This window comes from Tamandua tetradactyla, chromosome 15 (genome assembly GCF_023851605.1).
Source record: "Tamandua tetradactyla isolate mTamTet1 chromosome 15, mTamTet1.pri, whole genome shotgun sequence".
Classification (NCBI taxonomy): Eukaryota; Metazoa; Chordata; class Mammalia; order Pilosa; family Myrmecophagidae; genus Tamandua; species Tamandua tetradactyla.
This window is the reverse complement of record NC_135341.1, coordinates 7,011,597-7,037,675: the sequence shown is the minus strand read 5'-3', so window position 1 is coordinate 7,037,675 and position 26,079 is coordinate 7,011,597. Positions and strand designations below refer to the sequence as shown.

General features: G+C 37.4%; 1 protein-coding gene across 3 annotated transcripts in view; it reads left to right on the top strand.

Annotated features, from left to right (window-relative positions):
- CNTN6 (contactin 6) overlaps positions 1–26,079 on the top strand; it is a 386,131-nt gene that overhangs the window by 42,075 nt on the left and 317,977 nt on the right. The window contains exons 2-3 of one of the 3 annotated variants that reach the window (XM_077128662.1): positions 637–766; positions 1,690–1,809. The gene's annotated coding sequence lies outside the window, so the exon portion shown is untranslated. Of the gene's footprint in view, positions 1–636; positions 767–1,689; positions 1,810–3,273; positions 3,636–26,079 lie in introns of those variants that run through there. The other 2 variants (XM_077128663.1, XM_077128664.1) reach the window with 2 other exon arrangements.

The following is a 26,079-nucleotide window of genomic DNA, read 5'->3' as shown; positions in this document are numbered from 1 at the left end:
CTCACAAGGTTTTTACTTCTAGTTATTATTCAATTCTCAGTTACTTTCTCCAGGAAAGCTTTCTGATTCGTCTTAGACTGGATAAGATACCTTTGCTGTATCAGAGTTTGTTAAAATCACTTGTTCGTAGCTATAAAGTGTGCAAAAGCCATACCCAATCTTATTTGCTCATCACTATATCCACAAGATCTGGGTCAATGCCATTTATGAGTTAGTTGTTAAAAAAAAATGCTAGAGAATGAACAAATGAATAAATGAATGAATAAGCCTAAATTATTTTTTCTTTGTCAGGATGCAGCAGTTAAGAAAAGCGCGTTAACATTTTTGGGTGTACATCTCAGTGTAAACATCAATTAGCAATTAAAATATGCTATTTTTAGGTATCTATATTTGTATTTCTCTGCTTTAGCCATAATTGATTGTTAATATATCTGGTTTTTATAAATTGTCAAATGGTCAATCTTGTATCTGTGTCAAGACTGAGACTGAATTCCAAATTGTTATAGCACTAATTTTTAGATGGAGTCTTGAATAAACATGACCAAAGTTTAAAAGCAAAAGAAAGCAGTTCATTTCAACCTTTTAGAGCAAAAGGCTTAGAGCATAGTTTCCTAAATATTGCTGTTTTTTTTCCAGACAGTGTCCAATTTTGGAAGCAAGAAACAAAATGTAAGCTGCACACAGTCAAATGCCAGAGGCAATGTGATTATTGTGCAAGTTCAAAACAGAGCAGAATAAAAATGACTACCAACCAGCCACCAAGCTTGTAAGATAATATAAGAACTAGTTCTTACTTATTGCCCTTTACAAATATTAAAAAAATAAGTCATAGTGTCAGCAGCCAGATGTACGAACTCTCAGTGTTACTGTCTGGAGTGGAAGTGTTTCAAGGAAGAGTTGGCTGTGATGTGAATTTCTGTAAATCGAAACCTACTTTTCCACTTAATCTAATCAAGACAGTGGTAATGCATCCTCATGGTGATTTGACAAGTCTCCAATACACTGAGATGGTATCACAATAGGAGAAAAGATTTAAAACACAAGCCAACTCCATGTTAAATTGGTGCATTAGATGTGTTCTGCCTTTGGGTATTGTAGTCTTCAGTGTGTTGAGTTTTATATTTCATAACATTTAAAAAATTCTATTTTCTCAATGTGTTTAGTTTTGTATTTCATAGCATTTTTAAAATTCTATTTTCTCTTTATACCATTTGCTACACTAAAAAAACCCTAGAATCGTAGGAGTTCCCCTAGGCTTAGAGTCTTCTAAATCAATAATTATATTCCCCAGAACATTTTTGTCGGCCTTGTTTGTTTATCTAAATATTTAAGGTGATGATTTATTTTGAAAAATTTCCAATTACAGTGGCTTAGTTTGGTTGATGGCTTTCTAGGTCTCCATTTTCTCACCTGCAAAGTGGAGAGCTGCTGAGAAGTTTCAATCAGTTCTTGATTTAAAAAAGTACATACGCACACACACACACATACTTACACACCTCGTACCCTCAACTTTATTCATTGTGTCTGTTTTCCTATTGTCTCTGGCACCATCACCTCTAGAATAAAAACTTCATGAAGGCAAGGACCTTTGTTTGTCTTGTTCCGGTTTCTATCAATGACATCAAACGTTCTTGATAGACCCTCTCGATATTTATCAAATGAATGATGGTTGTTTTTTTTTGGCTGCAGGCACTACATTTTATTGTCTGAAAATATTTCTCTGGGCCAGGCCTGAGGAAAAGAAGGCTTTCCCAAGGGTTGCCTACTCTTCCTGTGTCACCTCCACATGCTTCCTTCTCCCAGCACCAGGTAGGAAGTTCCTACATGGGCAAAGGAAGGAATGGAAGAAAAACCATCTGCAGAGTTAGCATCTTTCCCATTGGTCTTGAATCCTCTTATTTCCTGCATAGGTCGTCAGCAGATCATCAGTGCCTCAAAAGTCCTAAATTGTACTTAAATGTGCGTATGTGCATGAATATGTATATATATTTAGTTTATAATATATATAAATTATATAAAAGTGTATAGTATTTCATACATTTTGTATATATTCTATAACAATATAGATTTAGAAAAAGTATATATTTCATATATTTGTATATACATTTATAAAAGGTATCTATATTTTGAAAAATGTTTATCTTTTCTCTGTCTTCTATTAGGAGACAAGGAAATACGGTTGCTTAAAAGACATATCCCAACACAGTCCCATGATAATTACCCAGCAACAAGAAAAAGTTAAAGTGTTTTGTTTTTTCTACTATTACCTAGAACTCCCTATAAATGTTAATATATATAATATCCAAGCAATATTATTATATAATGGAGATGAGCAGGAAAATTCCTTAAGATTTATACTTTTAGATATTGTAGGTCAAATTCATTTTCAATTACATAAATTCTTTCAGTTCTAAAGTTTTTACATCAAATTTATCTACACTGATATATGTTAGAAATATATGCAAACACAGACTTGTAAGTGACTACTTTTTATTCCCATATAATTGTAAGATTCAATTAGGGCCATGACTACATAACCCTAGCCAATAATTTAATTCAACCAACATAACCAGAGGAAATCTATGAAGTTAATAAACTAGTTTCGTGACTTGTATACAAAAGTAATAGTTTGATTGAATATTTCAGTTGCTTCGATATCAAATAGACACAGCATTAAATTATTTTATTAATTGAATCCTTGCCCACTGGGAGAAGAAAATTTGAAATATACCTAGATACTTTTCAATTTTTCCAGATAGTTTTTAGGGGCTTTCATTAGACTAAAACAATAGTCAAAGTGATCTTTTCAGTGTATGAAGCTTCAGTATTTGATACGGCCCTTTAATTCTAGTGGATTATACATATATAAATATAGCTATTCAGAAGCATGAAATGTTCAAGAAAAAGAAAAAAAAAAAAGTGAAGGGTGTGCCTTCAAAATTGAATGAGCATCCCCTGCAGAGCATAAGGTTTCAAAAGCTACGTAGCTGGGAATAGCTAGGAAAATTACTCTAAATTCTGTATGTACAGAATTGCATCTCTTTAGCTACTTTTAGCTACTATCTTGAGTTGGTTTAATCAGCTCACTGATTGGATTATAGTAGCACAGCCCTAATTCAATATGGCTCTTTTACCTCATCATTTATGAAACTGTAATCTCTCTTTCTTGCATCTCTGAATATAATGTTGTAGACCACAATCTCTCTTCCGTCCCAGATATAATTTTGCAGACCAGAGCCTTCAACTTTACTCCTGCACCATAAATGTGGTTTTGAGATGTTATTACATAATGCTTACTTTGTTACTTTCTTTCCCACATCTGGTGACACCATCCAATGGCCTGCACTACGTTTGAGGTCAAAATGGAGTGAAGCTCCTGACACTTTGTGCTCCACCATTAATATGAGAACAGCTGAAATTGTCCTTGTCCTCATATCAACATATCTAATTGATCATCTGGACAGTTTGAAGGTCACATTCCCCAACTGCCTCCCATCCCACAACTTATCAGATAAAAAGAACTAATGTTCAAAGAAACAAAGTCCTAAAAGTCACATAGAAAATGAGGAATAGCACCTATCTGAAATTATTATCCTGATAGAAGTCTCAAGTGATGGGCCAGTTGAATTTAGAAGGTAAGAATTTAGTTCTACTAATATCAAATAGATAAGGTCCCTAGCTACTCACTTATTTTTTTTCACCTTTTAACTGTCAGCAACCTCCTGCTGTGAACGACCATACAGTCACATGCTTATGTTAGTAGTTCCTTTCCAAAGTTTTTTTTAGCAAACAAAAGGCAACATTAGAACTTTGGATTTTTCCCTTTAGCAATCCAAAATATATTTAAATTATAGATAGAAAGATTGCACTTTTAAATTCAAGCTTTCTGATTGTTATTAGATTCCATAAAACTATTTTTGGATAGGTAGCTTTTTATTTCTTATCTTGTCTAATTTTCATTTCATTATTGGGGCTACAATAGCTATTTCTTTTTTTTTCCAAGAATTTTTTGTTTACTTACTTTTTTAAATTGACAAATAAAAGAACAACATACAAACACAAACACTTTTAACATACATGATGGACAATCAATGGCTCACAATATCGTCACACAGTAGTGTATTCATCACCATGATCATTTTTTAGAACACTTGCATCACTCCAGAAAAGGAAATAAAAGGAAAAAAGGAAAAACTCATACACACCATACCTCTTACCTCTCCTTCTCATTGACCACTAGTATTTTCATCTACCCAATATATTCTAACCTTTGTTCATCCTATTTTTTTCTATACCCCTTCCCACTCCCTTTCATTGATCACTAGTATTTCAATCTACTCAATTTGTTCTATCATTTGTTCCCCCTATTATTTATTTATTTTTAACCTGTCATTTTTACTCATCTGTCCATACCATAGATAAAAGGAGCATCAGATACAAAGTTTAATAGCTATTCCTTTTGTTGTTTTTATGGTTTTCTTTTTAGTATTTATGTATATATACACTAAATATATATATATATTCCAGAGTGAGTAAAATATATTCCAGAAAGAGTATTCAAATGTTAATATAACAAAACTGTTCTTCAGAATAACTTAGGAAAAAATGGATGAGAGTTTTTTTCTTTTAAATTATAGAAAAATATCAATCGTAAGTAACTGGTAGCTGTGCTACTTATTGTGGACCTGTAACTTTAGAGAACACATGCACAGCAGTGTGATTGCCAAAGAATTCAGCATATGCTACTAAAATTATGTGTGTATATTAAGTGCCAAAGTGTTCTAACACAGCTCACAAGCGCTTGGGTTGTTGCAACCCCAAGACCAAAGAACATGCTAGCCAGAGTCAGACTGAGTTTTATGAGGGCTTATGAACAGGAGAGGTTCTCTGGTGGCAACCATCCAGAAAATGGAAATAGCACCCCACAAAGGTGGGGGTGTAAGGGGCAGCTGATAAGGGGTTGGAACAAAGACATTCCATCGGAATATGAAATATGAGCAGAATTTCAGCAGGGTCTCGTGAAATAGTGGTCAATTTTGTTAACAATATTGTTAACAATAAGTGATTGGGGAGAAGAATTTTTTTTAGTACTTTAGAAGACAAGTGATTTATGATGCCATCTGTATATTCCTTCCTCTCAGAGGTCTGTTGACCTTTAGCTTCTGTCCTGGTCACATAGGCAGCTACATGCAGCCACTTACTCTCAATATGAAGGGAGCACGGGCTCCACACGTACTGACCAGCTTTTCTGTTTGCCAGGGGTTGTCCTGATTATACTACTCAAAGTCTTGCCTCCCAGAAAACCCCTCATTACTGGGCAAAGCAAGAACATTGGTCATCCTATGTCCGTCCTGTTAGATGGACCAGAAATTCCAAGTGAAAAAGAACTGGAATTGTGCTGTCTTCACTGGTGTAGGCACAGACTGGCTTTTTGGCTTCAGTCCTTCCTAATTTTGTCAACTAAAGCAAATCACCTGACTTTTTGCATTCACTTTCCATTTTTTGTAAGATGTGAATAATACCTTTCTCATGTTATTTATGAATGTGAAATGCATTTTAATATGCAAACTACTCTATAAATATCACATGTTTTCCTTAACTCCAGCAGACCCTTGGTATATGCAACACTTCCTACATAACCCTACTGGGGGTGTCTAAACCTTGAAGGTAAAATGTACATGAATTGGTTTTAGGTATGCGTTTCTATATACTTATCAATAATTATTGATATAAAGACCCAGGTCATGCTTTTGAAATTATTTATGTGTCAACTGCTCGTCTATATAAAATAAACAGTATTTTTATTTTCATTTTTTAACTTTTCATCTTAGCTTTATAAAACATTAGCATCCTTTTGAATATATATATATGTGCATAAATTGATATGGATGTTACTGGACAAAGATGGTATATTCTTTTGCCTAAAGTGCTCAAATGAACAATTCTTGAGACACTAGAGTTTGTTTCAAAGAGGAAAAGTTTATTACTAGGCACGTAGGCAGGAGAGCAGATGGCCTGTCAGCCCAAAATCTATCTCCCCAAACTGCAGTAATTCTGATAGTTTTATAGAATTAAAAAATGGGCAGGGTTTAGGATAATGAACACAGTGGCCCCAGATGATGTAATGAGAGGTGATATAATTATTAAGTATGTGCAGATTAATTACATGCTTAGTCACAGAACATATGTACAAAACTGATGACCTTAGTATGATGATGGGTATGATTTTTCTTATTATAATAAGGCATAGACGATTTAAAGATTAAAGGCGAAGGAACTCTGCATGTTAGGTGGGCCCGTTTTCATTAGAGCCAGTCTCAATTATCGGAATAACTTTGAACTTTGGGTGGGTTAGTTCTCAGCAAACACAAAACCCTTCATTAATAAACATTAGGGGCTGTCCTTAGTGATTACAAAATCTAAAGTTGAAAAACTGGATAAATGGATACAAATAAGGTTAGTCACAAGGTTTTTACAATCACAGGGACAGAAGATAAAGGCTATACAATCATTATCAGAGAACAGCACGGCTGGATTATAATTTATAAATTTCAGGTACTTGCCTCTGTCTACTCCAATATATCAGAAAGCAAAAAAGAATATCTATATAATGATTCCATAACCAAAATCATCCCTTAAATCCTACTACCTTGGCTACATAGATACATTGCCTTAACGTGAAGTTCAAAAATTGGTTAAAAAGGCAAAACCTTACTTTTTAGTGTGACTCATCTATTAAAAGTCCTGTCTTCTCTATCTTCTTTTTACTTAATGAAAAACCAATTGCAAAACAAGAAGATGGATACGTAGTAATAAGCCTGGTATCTTAGTACTAAAAATCCTTGCCAAAGTCCAATCTTAATACAAGGCTACTGGCTTAATTTCAAGGTCTAGTCATGCGTCTAATACATGGCAGAGATTTAATAACTATTCATTCGATGCTGTCCATGCTCTCACTGCATCCTCCATCCCCAGCATTCGCGTCTGGTGCTGAAGGCTGATGCCTGCAGAAACCTAGCGCTCTAAAGGCTGTTTGCTGGTTTAGGCAGCATGCTTCCCTCGTTGCAGGACAAACCAAAGTGCCTCAGAAGTAGCCTACAATCAATAATGGGTGGGGAACTGATAAATCCATACCCATCTTCTTCACCCCTTGGTAACTGAGTATTATTCTCTAAGGCCTCCCAGAGCTTCCTAGGGAGACTGACCACTCGGATCACTGGCCTGGTAACAGATCTTTATTTTCCTCATTCCCTTTCTGACTAACCCACTTCCCTGCCAGTGTTTCCTGGGATCGCCTCCCTTCTAAATTTCTTGCATTTAAATACTTGATTCAGAGCTTATTTGAAGGGAAATCTAATCAAGAAAATAATGCCTGATAAATAAATTAGTTAATGTGTACAAAAAGATATGCACATATACAGATATGCAATTTCATCTTCCTCTAAGCTGATTTACAACAGCTGTTAAAAATAGAATTCAGCTAAGATTGGGGGGGGGAGGGAGTGGATCCTCTTTAAATTAAGATGGAGGTTATTATTTTACTTTGTCTCCAGAGATTTTTTTGAAGTCAATCCTGAAGTCGAAATTAGAGAGTAAAAAGAATAGCAAAGGAACTGAACTTTCTCAGCTGAGAAGGCGGTCCATTGACATAGAGATAGACCCTGGAGACGTACCTAAAAAGCTAAGCCTGCTAAGGCCTTCTCTGAGATCTCCAATGTGATAAAAGTTTCTGACACTTAGCACAAGTTGATGTCTTGATATTGCACCTGCAAATGGCAGGTCTGCAGGGGAGATGAGGAGGCAGGACAATATGCATCCTAGACATGTGCACAGAAATAGGAAGAGTGTCAATTACCAACCTTTAGTCATGTAAAGGCTGTGCTGGTCTCCTCTGTTACCAGTCTGCCCTGGGATATAGGGTACACAAAGGGAGGTTCCTCTCAAGCCAGCAGGGAGCTGAGCGCAAGCTGCCAAAGGAACAATTAGTCCTTCAGCATCTAATTCTTTGGCTGCTTAGGGGGTTGTTCTCTTTGAGTTAATGGGAGTATGAGTGTTCAATGAATTGAGATTGGCCCCAGAAGACAGAGAAGCAAATGAAACCTTTATTTTGATTTGAATTGGGAGTGAATCCAGTATTCACTGCTCTCTAAACTCTAGTGAAGTTCATGCAAGAATGAATGGAGACTCAATTCTCTGTGTGGCAGGGAAGACTTCAGGGCAGTTAGCACCAGAGAACCTCTGGGGACAGAGCTGAGATGGAAAAGGCCATTCATTATACTCTGGAGATGACTGGAGTTTTCAGTAAATGTGGTATCAGTGTAGCTGAATCTTCCCAGAACCAATAAAAATGCCCTCTGCCTTTTCTACCATCTGTTCCAAGGAATTGCTATTCATCTAGTTATGGATATCTTGGAAGTAGTCACAGAGTACTGAGAGTGCCCCGGGAATGAAAAGTTTGAAAGAAAAATGTATTTCTCATGAATGCCGTATATCATTGGCATTCATGAGAAAATTCACATTAGATATTTGAGAGGCAGGTCCCTAGGAGGCAATAGTGAAATCAGGAACAATATTGTGCCAAAATACCACTCTGGCTGGGACATCAGGGAGTTTATGTCAGGTAAAATGAAGGAAAGTGATTTGGAAAAAAAAATGTATGTGCTTTCCTATATGTGCACATCCTCTGAAAAATTTATTTATGTGTGTACATCCTCAGAAAACCTAGTATGTCCTGGGAATTGACAAACAGATTGGGTCTGAAATTTCTGAAATATGCAGCTGTGCTTATATTTCTTTTCCTCTAAAATATCTGAGTAACATCGTGTAACATGAGCAATAGTTTTCAAACTCTTATCTTTTTAAAGTCTGTTTGCAACCAATAAGCAAAAAAAAATTGGGGTGTGCCCAAGTATCACTTTACATTTGAGAGGCCACATTTAAACCATCAGAGATTCAGATGCAGATTTCAAGGTTGTGTTTCTTTCCTAGAGAAGCACCTCTTCTGGAGACCTAAGGATGAGTGATCCTATTGATGACACACCAGACATGTAGTTAAAAATAAATAGAGGGGTACAAAGAAGTGGCTGGGTGATACTGTCCTCATCTGGAGTGGGTGGATGCTTTAGAGCAACAATTCTTCTTTCATTTATTTTTCCAATCTAAACTGTTTGAATAATAGTCACTTGAATGCACATTAGCCCTGGTTAAGTCTACTTCTTCTCTCTATTTAAAAGCTCTAGTGTATCACCTTTCAGGGAGATTGTGCTAAATTCTATCAAGATAACAAAGAGAACAATAATTCTCAAAATTATAATTGTTTCCTGGAAGGCTTTTTCTATAACACCCCTGAAATATATGCAAGGCACTCAGGTAGCAACCAACCACAGGTTCACTCAGTGAATTCGTGTAACTTAATTGCTTCTGGATACAAGGACACACACACATACACACATACACACACATGTATACACACACACACACACACTCCCACCTCGACCCCATGGCCTTCTGGAAGATGGAAAACTGTAGGCCATGCTGGGAAGATTTCACAGGAGAAGCCACAGAAGATGCTTCTTGAAAAATGAGTAAGCGAGAAAGTAAAATAAATCCTACTTTTTTTTCAAAAGAATAGCTCTCAGAATTTGACTCAAAAGTTAAAAAGTCTTTATGACACCATTTTTCAAGGTAATTTCATCAACCCTTGTTATGATTCAGCCCATTTATTCTGATCTGGTCTTGTTGCTGGACAAAGTCTGTGGATTCTTCTGCCCAGTGTGTTTAATAACCAGTTCCTGAGATATGGGGCCTCAAAGAGAGAATGAGGTGATTACTAGGCATGTAGTAGGAGAGCAGATGGTGTATGGGCTCAAAATTTGTCTCCCCAAACTGCAGTTATTCTCATAGCTTTACCGGAGAAAAGTTAGGCAAGGTTTAGGATAATGAGCATAGTGGCCCCAGATGATGTAATTTGAGGTGATCTGATTATTTAACATATGCAGATTGATTACATGCTGAAGTCACAGAATGTATGAAAAAAAATGATGGAATGAGGTCTAGGTGACTAGTCAGTTATAGTTTAAGCTACTGCACATGTCAGGCAGGCCCACTTTAGTTAGATCCGGTCTCGTCATCAAGATAACTTTGGACTTGAGTAGGTTAGTTCTGGGTGGACCCAAGACCCTTCATTAATAAACATTAGGGGCTATTTTTGACTCTAAAGTTGAGAAACTGGATAACAGGGTACAAATGAAACTCAGTCATAAAGTTTTTACAATCACAGGGCAGAAGATAAGGGATGTACAATCATTATCAGAGATCAAGGCAGCTGGATTACAATTTAGAGATTTCAGGAATTTCCCTTTGTCTATCCCAATATACTAGAAATCAAAAAGGAATATCTATATAATAATTCAGTAATCAAAATCACCCTTTAAATCCTGATTTCTCAGCTACAGTCTCTGCAAGAGTCACACAGTAGGCTGTACAGAACAGTAGGCGTGTTGAATGGAATTGCTGCTTTAAGGAGTTTTGCATCTCCTCTGACAAACTATTAAACACAATTGTAGCTTAGAATATTTAACACTGCATGTAATTTTCAAAGTATCACCCAAGTTACCTCTGTACATATTGCTTCCCAAATAATAAAAATCTTTGTCCTTGGAAGAGGGCATGTTTAGGAATCTGTGAGGTATTTCAGAATATGTGAAATATGTCATGAAATAGAAATAGACCATACAAAACAGATCATGAAACAGCAGTCATAACAAGGATTTTATTCATTCTGTCATTACAGATAAATTGATTCGAAATTGAAAGAAAGGTGAAAGCACTTCTAAATGAAGCTATAATGAAAATCTTCACAGAATAAAAAGTCATTGAATCTTGCCAGGATAGCAGAATTAGAGAATTCCACAAAGACGCACTAGCATAAACAAAAATAGAGGCATCCTTGAAAATAACCTGATCTTTCAAATTGCGGGTTTTTAAATTTAATCATAATAAAGATAACAGTAATAGCAGCTATTATTTATTGAGCACTGACTTCATATGAGACACTGTTCTAATATGAATAAACTTATCCTCACCCCAAACTGGGGAAGTAGCTACTATTATGATCCTGTTTTACTGATGAGTAAACTGAGGAATAGAAGAGTTATTGCATTCTTAGTGAGAGGTACCCTAGCTAAGAGGCAGAGGCAGGATTTGAACATAGGAAACGTGGCTACAGAACAGAGTCTCTTAGCCACCGCTCTCTCCACTTGAGGAGTCCACAGGGTCACTGAGTCACTGACTTTATTCTTCCTTCTACTACTTCTGGGACTTGGGGGAACTAACAAAGCCAATGATTTCAGAACAACAGTGGGCATTTATCTATGCATAGAATGAGCTGCTGGATTAGGTTGGTAGCTATACCTGAGAATAATGACCTTCCACTTGTATCCCACAAAGAAAGGCAATTAGTGTTGTGAAAACATATCTACTTTCTAGCATTCTTCTCTTGCCTTCCCCAGATCCATTTTAGTAAATAGCCATCAAGACAGGGATAAAAGAAGTTTCTAGAGCAATACTCCCTCCTTGATCTCACTGCCATCCCACCCTTCTAGGTTCATTGTCAATCTACCTCCTGGCTGAAAGCCAATTAATCTTTTTCCGAAGTAATTCCAAGGTTCATTTATCTAGATAGTAGACACGAGTCCTGTGATTTCTGTAAATCATATGGAGAGAGCACCATTTTGAAGACAAAAGTCTGGATAGAAGGTTCAGTTTGACCAGATACCATATGTGCTTCTGGTCTGTTACTTGCAGTAGTAATTGCATTATTTGGAAAGCCTGTTAGCTTATTTCGACCACAGCATCTTGCCTTTTTCACTGTCTCTGTTGAATTTCTTCTCTTCCATCTCAGTATAGAATTCTGAGGGTAGAGGTGTTGCAGGATTTACTCAAATTTCGTGCTCATTATAGGGAGTTCGGGACCGTAGCTGAGAGCTTTGGATTCCTGGTCCAGTGCCAGGGTGCTTCCCTTTGAGCCAGAATCCCTGAGGGTACATTCTGTGGAACACTAATCCTTGGAGAAAGCCTGCAGAAGGCACTGCTCCTTCCCTCTAAGTGTGGTTTTAACATCCTGCCATTATGTCCTTGCCATTGTTAACAGCCTCTAATACTCTTACCTACACATAGGTACAAATTAGGATCAAAATCTTAAACAGGATCAGTTTTGACCAAAGCCACTGAACATTAAAGGGTGCAAAATGTAAGACAGTATTTTTTTAAATGCTTGAACATTTCATACGTGGCTATAGAGAAGTTAATCTCTCTGAGTCTCAGTTTTGTTTTTGTTTTTTTTTTTCTGGGTAACTTAAAAATCAAAATGAAAAGGTGGTATATGAGAAGACATCTTTCACCTAATAGAACAGTTTACAAAAGCTTGTAAACATGAGTCCCAAGTATATGAAAGCGGTGGTGACAACTGTTAGTAAAAATACAAGAGGCAGACATGAAATAGGGGTCAACATGTGATTTTTGTTTGTTTCTCTGAAAGATATAAGTTTGTAGAGGGCTGGGAATGAGGCCAGGGTCCCGTGTCCCAGAGTCTCTCCTCCCAGAACCCAGGTACTTAGTGAGAATATCATTCCTCAACAGACACAAAGCCTGGTTAACATCTCTGCCGTTTACAAAAGTGAAAGAAAGGCACATAAGAGATTGATGTGAAGTAGCATTCCCTATTCCTCAACGAGTTATTTTTCTCTCTTTCTCCCTTTTATTTTTATTATTTTCAAAATTCTAGCCTCTCAATTGCAGAGGAGTTTCCCAGACTTACGCAATGACAGTGTTGACAGGCAGCCTCATTTTCCTCCCAAGACAACTGCTATTTCCGTAAGGTCAGGACTGCCAAAGGGGAGCACATGTCTGGGGACAGGCTGATGGAAGAGAAGGCAAAGGTCCAATTGTCCAGGTCTGGGGACCATGAGCCTTAACCAAGGGAAACAGAATGGAATCAGTGTACATCTGCTGTATGAGTACTCACTGATTTTACCCCCCCTTTTCTTCCCTTAATGGATAGCCTTGGAAGAAATTGTGCTCTTTCTCAGCAGAGAGCTCACAGCTGCATAGTTTCAATAAATTAATGGCAATATTAATATACATATTTTCTGAATAATTCTCTCTTCCATGTAGGTCAGAAAATTCACACTTCTGTATGTTGGCTGTCACGTGTGGTCACTGAGAGAATCTCGGATTGACACGAAAGCAATTAAAATCCACACAGTTTCCTGATCAGTTTTGTAGGAGAGAGGAAATGGAGTAATTGAATCCATTATTGATATCCTGGGCATTTTTCAACTCTACTACATGCTTTCTTTAGTTGATCCTTACAAAAATTGGAAGCAGTTTGTAAAACAGAATTACTACTATACCAGTACTTATATTGAGCAACCTAAGAACAGAGAGGGAATAAGACATTCTGAAATTACATTGCTAGTTATTGGCAGGGTTGGAATACTAATCTAGATATTTGAACTTCTAGTCCTAAGCTTCTTTCCCTGGATCAGACTTTCCCAAATGTGTTCTCTGGAGCATTCACCATTGGGAAAGCCCTGCAGAAAATAGTCCCAGAATCATATAAATTTTGGAAACAGTATGTATACCTTTCTCTTCAAATTCAAAAGGTACATGCATGTTAAAGGCATTGAGAAATCCTGCGGGAAAGAACTCCCTTCTCCTGTCTTATTTAACATTGCATTTTACATACTTATTTGACTACAAGCCCCAAAAAGCAAACTATGGAAAATCTTGCATAGTGCCATATAACTTTATAACAGTTCAGATTATTCACAATGAAGAGAGAATTTTCCATTGCAACACTAATAGGGAAAGATATTTCTTTTTCAATGCCCAGAAATTTGAGCAGTGTCTCACAGGGCCAACTTTTGGCAAGATTGTAAAGTTTGTAAGGTTGGCCATTATTGTAGAAAGCACAGGCTCAGGGTTTTGACAGATATTGGTCAAATGAGAGACCTTTCTGTCATTGATTAGCTGTGTGCACTTTGTCAAGTTACCTAACTTCTCCCAGCTTTACTCTCCTCACCTGTAAAATGAAAGTAATCCTTCTGCACAGGCTATAGGACTGCCGTGAAGGATTAAATGAGAAAATGCTTATACAATTCTAGGCATTGAGCCTGGCATCTGGTCAGTACCCAATAAATTGTATTAAGACTCTTATTCTACTTATCTTCCCTTTTAGCCAGCCTCCTGCTATTCCGTTCTTTCTTTTCCTTCTTCTGTTTTTCTATCGTGGTAAAATCCTAAAGGACTCTATTTCCAACTTGTTTGCCTGGCTGGTGCAGTGCAGAGATGGCAAATGTATGTGTCTGTGGGGGCTAAGTAGGTGATGTGAAAGGATGAAGTGGGCTAGATATGGACAAGAGAGAGTTCTCCAAGCTATGACAAATTGTGTTAAAGGGCCAGGAAGTCTTAATGTTTATTGTGGTTATTCATGACTTTTTGTTCTATTTTTCCTGTATGGACACATAGGTCCAGTGATGCCAGATCTTCAGATTTTTCGAGAGGGTCCAAATTGTTCAGTATTGTTTGGTATGTCCCGATTTTTAAACACTCTGGCCTGGGAAATCTAACTTTTGGAACTTCAGTGAATGGCCTCTGGTCTAGAGATTTCCAACTTCCTGCTCCTATATAGAAATAAAAAGCTTAAGGGCTTAAGCTGCCAACTTGTTTACATTTCTAATTGATGTAGGAATACCTCTGAAAATATCCCAGAAAAGATGTCCTCTAGCTACTCCTTATTTATTCATAGTGATGGAAAACTTGGTATCTCAAAGAGAAACTTTCCCTTTCTCTTTTCACCTGCACAATTCCATTAGTCCTCATATAAATGTTACTCTGTTTATTAGAATTATAATAAAACTGAGGCTCAGGGGGGCCTTCCTCTAAAGTCACAAAGCTATTAAGTGTGTATACGTTTTGGGATGTAAACCCAGACGGTTTAGGTTTCAAAGCTAGTGCAACTAACCACTGGCCAAGCAATTCTATTGTTAAAATGCTCTGGACTGATATTAAGTTGAAATTTGCTGCCCTGTAATGTTCTCCTCTCCTGAGACATAGATAATAAGTCTAATCCTTCTTCCGCAAGACGGCCCTTCAAATATTTGAAGATGGCTCTCCTCTGCCCATTAAATTTTCTCTTCCTCAGGCTAAACATACTGATTTCCTTCCACTGACCCTCATGAGTCATGACTCCCAGCCACTTCATCATCCCTGCCCTGCTCCCCAGGACAGGTTTAAAATTTGTCAAAGTGGATGATGCTCAGAAGAGATGCAACCCCCTGACAGGATTACACAAGTGCAGATAAAGATGGAAATAGCGCCTCCCTTGTTTCAGACACTATTCTTTTATTAATCTAACCTGGGTTACATTGGATTTTTGGTAACTATGTCAGAAAATAAGCAAATAATGAATGCTGGCCTAATATCAGTCCATATCTCTTATTTTTTATTCTTGAATTGATGTAAAACCACTATCTCCACCCATTCCTACTCTGAATAAATTTAAATAGGTCAATTTTTAAAACCCAAGTATAAGACTCATTATATATTCTTATTAAATACCATCTTATTAGATTCGGTTGCAGTTTTAACATGTAGTGATCTGTTTTGGTTTTATTTTATTTTTTTAATTTGGCAAGCATGGCAAAGCAGGAAAAAGGAAGAGTTTTCCACAATCTGACTACTTTTCCTTAAGCACAAAGAGAAGTAATCTTTTCTTTCTTCCATTTTAATACCACTCCCCAGATCAGTCTATTTATACTTTCCCATAACAAATGAAAAAATATCCTTTGTAAACACATTTGTTTTATTGGGATCTTCCTGTAAATATTCTTGTTTTGCTTTTTAAAAATTGGATTAAATGGAAAAGCAAAGAAAAAGAACAGAAGAAAAACTCTCCTGCTTGCTTTTTTCCATAATAATACATATTATTATATATTAATATATATATATATATATATATATATATATATATATATATATAAATATTTCCAACTTGGCATATATGCATCCACTCCATTTGCTTTAATTCAGATATTTCTGAATTGTGCTATACTGTACCCTTACTATACCTCACTTTCTGTCCTTCCAGAGGTTAATCAAATATTCATTATGCTTGGGCTGAGAACTTATTACTAGAGATTTCTCTCCCGGCCAGTCTTTAGTTCCTGGATTCTCAAATTATGAAATGTGGGCTAAGTTCCATGTTTTACCTGTTGTTTTTCATAAATGAAGTTTTATCAGAATGCAGACATACCCATTTGTTTATGTGTTGTCAGTGGCTGCTTTTGTGCTATAATAATGCAATTTAGTAGTTGCAACAGAGACCCCATACACACAAAGCTGAAAATATTTACTCTCTGGTCCATTACAGAAAGCATTTCTCAACCTCTGCTTTAGCAACTTATTGGTAGTCCATACATTCTATTATGCAACTCACTGAGTAACTGAAACTAGCATAATTTTCTATCCCTGTGTGCTTACAGATGCTAGCGCTATGCTTGGGTGTCACCAGGTGACATCCAGTGTCACAGATCAAGAGGATTATGTTATAGGGAGGCCCCTCTATCAGGAATCTGCCTTCAAGTCCCAGGGTTCAGGCTAGGTCATGAGCTGAACTAGGGCAACCAGTTTACCACCCTAGCCCTCAGTTTCTGCAGCTATGAAAGCAAAAGGCTGAGCTCTATTATTTAAATAGCTCCCTCAAATTCTGGAGCTCATTAAAAATACGATTTTTCGGCAGTCAGAAACCCAATTTCTTCACACTGGTCTCTTTCAGCAAGAGTCTGTTGCCTCCAGCAAAAGGCTGTAAGAGAAACTGTATCAGTGACTGAGTTAAGTTCTACAGCTTGGATGCTCTGATGAAAAAATTGTAGAAATGACTCTGACAATTTCCATAACAAACATATTTGCATTTATTTCATGCTGTTAACAACTTAACATGTAATCACGCCTCCTCTAAGAAAGGAAGTAATGCTTTTTCTATGATCACATTAAACACGCCGTGTTATATCTTTCGACTAATCTATCATCTATTATGACTGCCTATTTTGAGAGCTGGCATAACAATTATCATAAGTGATAGTATTATATTCTGAAAGCAAAGAATGTGATGGCACAATTTATCTTGCTACTTTGCCTGACTTAATGGCAACTGGGGTTTCCTAGTTGAAACCAGATTTCAGATCATAAATATTTCACTTTTTAGCTTATTATTGATTTGGTTTGATAGTAAATAACTCCATGAATGTTGAGATTGGAAATCTGTTACAAAAATTATTAAGCATATTCTCTTCTGTCTGCCCATGGATTTTATCACACTGAAATAGAACACTGGGGCTACCTGAAGAAAATGGATTGGGGATTTTTTATGTACCTGATACAGTTAATTATCTGGTCAATTAAAAACAAAAGGGCAATTAGTGCGAAGCACATCTGTTCTGGTGATGAACATGACATCTGAAAATAGATCTTGATCTCTGCCTGGAAATTCTGTAGTGTCAAGGCAAGGCTATCGTAAGTAGGGGAAGAATAAAACCCATTAGGAATTATGCTCTTGCAATGATGGTTTCCTGTCATGCTAAAGTAACCCAAATAAAACTCTAATATCGAGAGAAGGTGAAAAAGTATCCTTCCATTGGCCATTCTATTGCTCTGTGTTTACAGAAGTAACCAGACCTGATTTTTAGTAGTCTTTTTCCTATTGTCAAAGTGAGAAGCATTTCAGATGGTGAAAAGGGAGTGTGATCGTTAGGTTCCTGTACCAATTTGGCCAAGTGATGATGCCCAGTTTTCTGGTTAGGCAAGTTCTGGACTGACTGTTGCTGCAAGGATATTTCAATAAACCAGAAGGCTGGTGTGCTGGTGTCATGGTCAGGTTCATGTGTGACTTGGCCAGGTGGTGCTGCCTGGTCGTCTGGTTGGGCAAGTGCTATTCTGTCAAGCGCTGGCCTGTCTGTTGCTATGAGGACATTTCATAGACTTAAATCATGATTATGTCAGCTGCATCCACAGCTGATTGCATTTGTACTCAGCTAAGGGGAGTGTTTTCTGCAATGAGTGATGCTCAATTTAATCACCAGAAAGCTATTAAGGAGGATTTAGAAGAGGCCGTCACTCTTCCTGCTTCAGCGGGCGAGCCTCTCCTGTGGAGTTCATCCAGACCCTTCATCGAAGTCACCGGCCTCACAGTCTGTCTTATGGACCTTGGGCCCTTACATTCCCACCATTGTGCAGCCAGCCTCTCCCGAGAGTTCAGTGCAGATCATCCCTGGAGTTACCAGCTTGTGCCTGCCCTACAGACCTTGGACTCTACATTTCCATGGTTACGTGAGACACTTTTATACATTTTTATCTACAGATATCTCCTCCCAATCTTGTTTCTTTAGAGAACCCTAGCTAATACAGCTGGTTTGAAAGTATTATGTACCTTAGAAAAGCCATGCTGTAATCCTAATCCAATCTTGTGGGAGCAGCCAGTTTCTTTTAATCCTAATCCAATACTGTATTGCAGAAACTTTGCTTAAACTACCTCTGTGGATATAAAACACCCAATTGTGGGTGTGATCTTTTGATTGGATGGAGATGTGACTCCGCTCATTCTAGGTGGATTCTAATTTACTGGAATCCTTAAAAGAACAAATATTTTGGAGAGAATCAGAAATGATAGAAACCTCAGAGCCAACAGAGACTTCACAGCAGGGTTGACACAAATGTGGACATGTGGAGGACAAAGACATGGATTTTTGAAGATGTTTGGAGCCCAGCAGACATCGCCATTGGATGTTAAGCAAGTCAGAAGAAACTGGAGAGAGCCAAGGGAAGCCAAGAGATGAAAGCCAGCCCTGGAGAAGCAAAATAAGAACCCCCACAGAAACAGAAGCTTAAAGCAATGGAGCTCAGGAACAAGGGACCAACAGATGCCAGTCACGTGACTTCGCAGCTGACGGCAGGGTTATTGACCCATCTGCCTTTCTTGAGAGAAGTAACCTCTTGCCAGTGCCTTAATTTGGACACTTTCACTTTCATAGCACTATAAACTTGTAACTTATTAAATTCCTCTTTTTAAAAACCATTCCATTTCTGATATTTTAATATATTGCATTTGCTGCAGCTTTCAAACTAATATAGCTGGTATATGAAGTCATCAGTCGGTTGATTGCCTCTGTGGCTGATTACATCTGAGATCAACTAAGTTATGTCTCCCACCAATGAGATAACCCAATCAGTTGAATACTTTTAAGGAAGAAGAGAAACTTTTTCACTGCTTCTTCTGCCAGGAAGCCTCTCCTTTGGAGTTTGTCTAGGCCCTGCTTCAGAGCTGCCAGCTTCACAGCTTGCCATACAGATTTTGGGCTTTTCCATTTCTACGGTGGTATGAGACCCCTTTATAAATCTGATATTTACAGATCTCTCCTGTTGGTTCTGTTTCTCTAGAGAACCTTGACTAATACAGGGATAAAGAAAATTGCAAGTGGCACTGACATAAGGACCTCCAGAAACAGTATTTATTAATGAACAGAATACGGGTTCTTCATTGCACAAGTGGGGGTCACATAGATTTATTTAAAGGAATTACATAGCTCCACATTTGGAGAGTTGGACAAGAACAACTTCTTATATTTTCCACTGTCACACAAGATGACCTGGTAGGTCCTCTTAGACCTTCTCTGTAACTTATAAATGTGGTTGTTAAGGGCTGTTGAGTACCAACTAGAATCTTTCTCTATGCATGCACATCCACCCTGCCTTTGCTTACAAGAAAATGTCCCTAGCTGCAAAGAGAAGTTGGAAATCTCCTTTGTGAATGAAAGTTAAAGAACAGAAGTACAATCTCTCTATTTTTGGTAACTCCCATTTTTGCCCATGCCTGCTAGACATACCAGAGTTTTACTTGGCAGTAACCTCCCAGAATTCTCTGCTGCCTGACTTCCCAGTCATTCCTGGTTTACTGGCCATTAGAGCAGCCATTATATCACATTCATAGACTGACTAATGGGCTTATGTCCAGGGATTAAAGTGAGGTGACAGCTTTCCATTTTTACAAAAGCGATTATTCTGAGCCAATGGAAGACAGTATTAGTATGGTCTGGATTGAATACTTTAGCATTGTGGGCCACCTCACAGTCACAGCAAAAGGCTCTGAATTCTTTTCTTGCCTGCATTCTGGGGTAGATACAGAGCAACCACAGATGGGAAAGAGAGGGCTTATTGAGGGAGGACACTCACAGTCTGAAGCTACTTCAGACTACAGTAATTTTATTTTCTGTTATATGGTATAGCATATGGTATACTTGCTGAATATGCATAGGTGTGGCTGGAGGAATACAGCTAGTTCCACAGGTCTCTACCTGAAATCCTCACAGCCAAAACTATTTTAACATTTAGAAAGTATTAGACCAGGGGTCTGCCAAAGAACTTCTAAGAGTTCAAAACTGTAAAGAAGAGGCTAATAAATAATTTTAGCTTTGTGAGCCACATAGTCTCTGGTGCAGCTAGTCACCTCTGCTCTTGTGGCAGGAAAACAGATGTAAGACAATAAATAAAAGGATAGGTGTGTTTGGATTCCTGTAAAGCTTTTTTTTACAAAAATAGATGGAGGGGAGGGCAGCAGTGGCTCAGTGGCAGAATTCTCACCTGCCATGCTGGAGACCCGCGTTCAATTCCCGCAGCCTGCCCATGCAAAAAAAAAAAAAAAACACAGATGGAGGGCCAGATTTGATCAGAAGGCTGTAGTTTGCTGATCCCTATTTTCAACCTTAGAAAAGTAATGTGGTGCATTACTTAATCAACATTCTCAGTAAGCAGCAACCCATAATTAACCAACATTTCTGTTCTGCCTCAAAATATATACATATTCATAGTAATTTGGTAAAAAGGACTAAACTGCCTCACATTAATTCAAACCACGTTTTGCTGCCAAATGAATTTTGCTACCAATCTTTCAGGGTTATTTCTACTTTCTGAGATTTTTTTTTTTTTGTATTTTAGAATTGCAGGAAAGGGATTGTGAGTCTATGCATACTCTTTATTGAAGCTTTTGAAAGTGTTATTTTTACATTCAGACAATCTGTGAGAGGAAAAGTAAACATGCATAGACTAGAGGGGGGCCATTTGCACATAATAATAGAACAATAAACTTAGCAGCTGAGTCATGAACCAAGATACCCTCTTTTCTGGGCTAAAATAATGTTTAAAAGATTTCATGGCCCATAAAAATCTTAATTCAAAACAAATTGCTAGTGATACATTTTTTAAACTTTTTTAGAACTTCTGAGAATTCTTTTATTTGAGGTATGTTGGCCTTCTTTATCAGCCCATTTGCCTCAAGCAGTCTGCAGGATTCTGGAAACAATTCCTGCGGCTATTTTGCATGTCAGTGACCAGCAGTAAATCTCATCTGCTGAATATTTCTACTCCATTCTGCAAGGAAGTAACCAGAATTTTCTTATTGGAGTTGTCCTCATTGAGCCAGAGTAGACTCTTCCTCAGGCAACTTAAACTTTTACAAATGGCAACCAATGAATAAATATTAGCAATTTAAGCTATCTTTATAAAGCAGTGCCAAATAAAATATCTTCTGGGCTCTGCCCTCATTACAGTACATTGATAAGCAATCAGATGGTAAAGGGCAATATTTGGCATGAAATTATGCACTGGATTGATTCACACAATCTTAGAATATTAGAGCTGAAAGAAATTTAATGTTAATCTGTAGGTCAAACCCTTCAGTTTCTATAGGAGGAAACTGACAATCAATGTGATTGTAAGTGAATCACCCAGCACTACCTAACTCCTTAAGAGAAAGAAACAACACTAGAAGCAAAGTCTCTAGATTCCCAATTTAGACTTTTTCTTCTTAATGCTAAATTATTCAGCTGTCAAATCCAAACCAAGCATAAACTTAATGAACAGATAGGAGCTCTGCATTAGATGCCTCCCCAAGTATGATCAGCTGGTCTTATGCATGGTGTTTACCTTCAAGATAAGGTATGAAAATTCTGGTAATACAATGGAGCCTTTGATAAGTTACAAGCCTCAAGGTGTGTACAAAAGGTCAACTTGCTATACTTATATAAAGTATATTTATATTTATATAAATTATATATATTATATATATTATATAATATATATTTATATATTTATATAAAGCTTAAGAAAAGCTTTATATAAATTCTGGATGAAGAATGAATGCGTTAGTCATATAATTTTGGTTGCAAGACAGAAAAATACAACATAAACTAGCTTAGACAGCATTGTATTTTATTGGGTCATAAGTCTGGGAATTATCAAGTGGCTGGATGGACAGGCTCTCTGTGAGTGAAGCAGACCCTGTTGGTGTTGGGTCCTTGCCCCGGGACAAATGGCTCCTCACACCAGTCTGGTCACAAAAGGGAAGTGTTTTATTAGCCAGCGGAAACAGGGGACTTCAGGGTCTCAACCTGCCTCCCCAACATACTGCAATAACTAGGTTTATGTGCATTATTTGGATCAAAGAGCACTGGGGAGAAATAAGGAGAATCAGGGAGATAACAATTATGGATTCTTCAGGAAATTAGAAAAGTTAGGGAGTGCAATTAAAAGTTTAGGGGCTGTAATGAAAATTTTAAGGAGGGCAACCTAGTTTCTGTTTTGGGTTTGCTAAAATGTATAGGGGTCAACATTTGGTCAGGGAACCTTTGATCATTAACCTGGAAGTCTGTTTATTCAGTTTGACTGAACTTGCCTGTGTCAGAAAGATCAGCACAGGTAGGAGAGGTTAAAGAGAACGCTATAGTGTTTTACCTCTTTTGGGAACTAAGGGACTTAATCAAAGGGGGGGTTACAAAGATTAATGCAGTGCTTCTATCAACAAAACTGGGAACTGAACCCAGAGACCTAGTTGCAGGGGTTCTTTCAAGAAAATGATTACAGCTAAATGGCCCTGGGATCAACAATCATTGGTTTGGCTTAGGGAACATCCCCATAGCCAAGGGAATGGATTACTGATTGAGAAAGCCCTGGTTCCATGCTGATCCCTACAGCTGGAGGTAGGCAGTTCCATTCCAACTATATGGAATGGAAGGCATGTAGGTAGTTTCCCCCCAAAAAGTCACAGGTTTTAATCACAAGAAAGGAGCAAAATTGCTGAGCAGGCAAAAATAATGAATGTCTTTATATAATTTAACCATACGATTTGTCTTGTACATGGGTATTGTAGGGGAACAGGGAATATTAATTCTGCCAAGACAACTGGGGAAACTAATAGCCCAGGGAAAATAGGGACATGTGGCACTACTATCTTTACCTGTTTTAAGGAGGATGCAGACTCTAAGAGGGAATTCTATAAAAATCAAATAACATGTATAGGGAGATAATGTGTGGTATATGTTCAAAGTGGACAGGGGGACTATGTATGCATGACTAGAAATATTAATTAAGTACTATGTTGGAAAAAGAATGTTAGGAATTCATTGTATACAATATTGAATATCATTCCAAGGAATTTGGATGCTTAGGCAATTAAAGATTTTAGAATACTGGCATAATTGGATAAATTTTTGTTTTAAGAAGGGGTTTTGTAGTATGCCAGGGGATAAAAATAACAAGAGGCTTGAGGCAGGAAGACTATTCAGAGATATAATTCTTTATCTTCAGTGTCACAACTCAAGCCATAACCATCATCATTCCTTTCCTGGACTACAAAGGTCGTATTCTGTGTAATTCCTATTTTTACTTCATCCCTTCCATCTTCCACAGTAGCCATAGTGCTTATATTTGTGAAATGAAAATTAAAACTTTATTGTGTCCTGCTTAAAATCCTGCAATTATAATTCAAAAGTACAAATCCACATTCATTAACCTTGCTACCGGACAAAGGCAGTGCATTTTTTTGCCCAATGCACTCAAATGACCAATTCCTGAGACACTGGAATTCCAAACAGAGAGAAAGTTTATTACTAGGTGCAAAGTAGGAGATCATATGGCCTACGAGCCCAAAAATCTGTCTCGCTGAACTTCAGTAATTCTAATAGTTTCATAGTATCAAAAGATGGGCAGGGTTTCGAATAAGGAGCACAGTGGCCCCAGATAATGCAATTAGAGATAACTTAATATTTAGCATACGCAGATTGATTCCATGCGTAGTCACAGATTGTACTGGCAGCCTTAATATGATGATGTGTGTGATTTTTAGTATTATAATGAGGCATAAGTATCTTGTAGGTTAAAATCAACACTACTACGCATGTTAGGCAGGCCCATGTTGGTTAGATTCAGTTTTCTTTATCAAGATAACTTTGTATTTGGGGGGAGTTAGCTCTGGGCTGACACGAGAACCATCATTGATAGACATTATGGGCTGTCTTCAGTGATCTCAAGACTCTAAAGTCGAAAAACTGGATAAATGGGTACAAGTGAAGATTAGTCACAAGGTTTTTAAAATCAGAAGGACATGGAGAAAGGCTGAACAATCACTATAAAAGATCAAGGCAGCTGGATTACAGTTCAGAGATTTCAGGTATTTCCCTTTGTCTAATCTAATATACCAGAAAGTAAAATGGAACATCTATATAATAATTCTGTAATCATAATCATTCCTGAAATCCTAACTTGGTTATAACATGGTGTATATGCCTTGTCTATTTGAACCCCTTTCTCTTTCTCTAATCTAATCTCATGACACTGCCCCTCTGACCATCCAAATGAGCCCTTTTTCAGATCTTTGAAAAGGCAAACTTAGTCCTGCCTCAGGACCTCGCTCCTTTGCTAGGACTATTATTCTCATCTTTCTTGCTTGCCTTCCCTAATTCACTGCAGCTATACTTTCCCATCCCATGTGAACGCATTTTGGCCTACTAAAACCTGCTCATCTTTCAAGGTAAGGCTGAAAAATGCTATCGGAGTCACACCTTATAGATCCCATAGATCTCAAGAGTTTCCTTCCAAGATGTACCATAGTTATCACGCATATCTATCTACCAATAAACATGTCGGAATGTAAGTGTGTAAATTTAGATTTGCTGTTTTGCTAAATGTCTGTCTCTCTCATTAGACAAGACCTCAAGGGTAAAATGAAGGATTTTAGGTTCACTGTTAACGTCTAAATCCCCAAGACTGGATAGAAATAAATACTTGCTGAATAAGTACTAAACAAATGGAAGGATAGGATAGGCTATTATTTAAATGTAAAGAGTTTAAGGCTTAGCATCTGTGAAAATAGAAAGATGATGTAAGATACGAGGGACTCTCTCTCTCTCTCTCTCTCTCTCTCTCTCTAAGCCAACTCTGCAGCTGAACTCAAATTTTCTCCCTGCTATGTGCAATATGACTCCCAGGGGAGTAAGTCATGGCAATGTGGGACTTGACACCCTGTGATGAGCCTGGTCCTGGCATCATGGGAGTGAGAAAGCTTCTTGACCAAAACGAGAAAAAGAAATGGAACAAAATAAAGTTTCAGTGGCTAGTAGATTTCAAATAGAGTCAAGAGGTCATTCTGGAGATTATTCTTATGTATTCTGTAGATATCCCTTTTTAGTTTCTGATGTATTGGAGTGGTTAAAGGGGAATACATCTGGAACTGTTAAAATGTAATCCAACAGCCTTAATTCTTGAAGATGATTAACTATAGAGCTTTTAAGATGCGACTGTATAATAGTCAAAACCTTGACACTAACGCTCCCTTCATCCAGGGTATGGACAGATGAGTAATCTGAGTGAGTAATAAAGCAAAAGACAAATAAATAAATAAGTAATAGGGGAGGACAAGGGGGTATGGGATATTCTGGATGTTTATATTTTGATTTTTTTTCTGGACTAATGAAAAAACTGATTGTGATGATGTATGCACAGCTATGCGATGTGAACCACTGAGTCTGCACTTTGGATGACTAGAGGTTGTGAATATATAATATATCTCAATAAAATTGCATTAAAAAGATATAAGCAAAATTCTGAAAGGATATTATTGACATATTATAGCACATAGACTTAAACGATATATATTTTTCCTCTATTTTTAGTCCTTGGTTATATTTTGAAAAC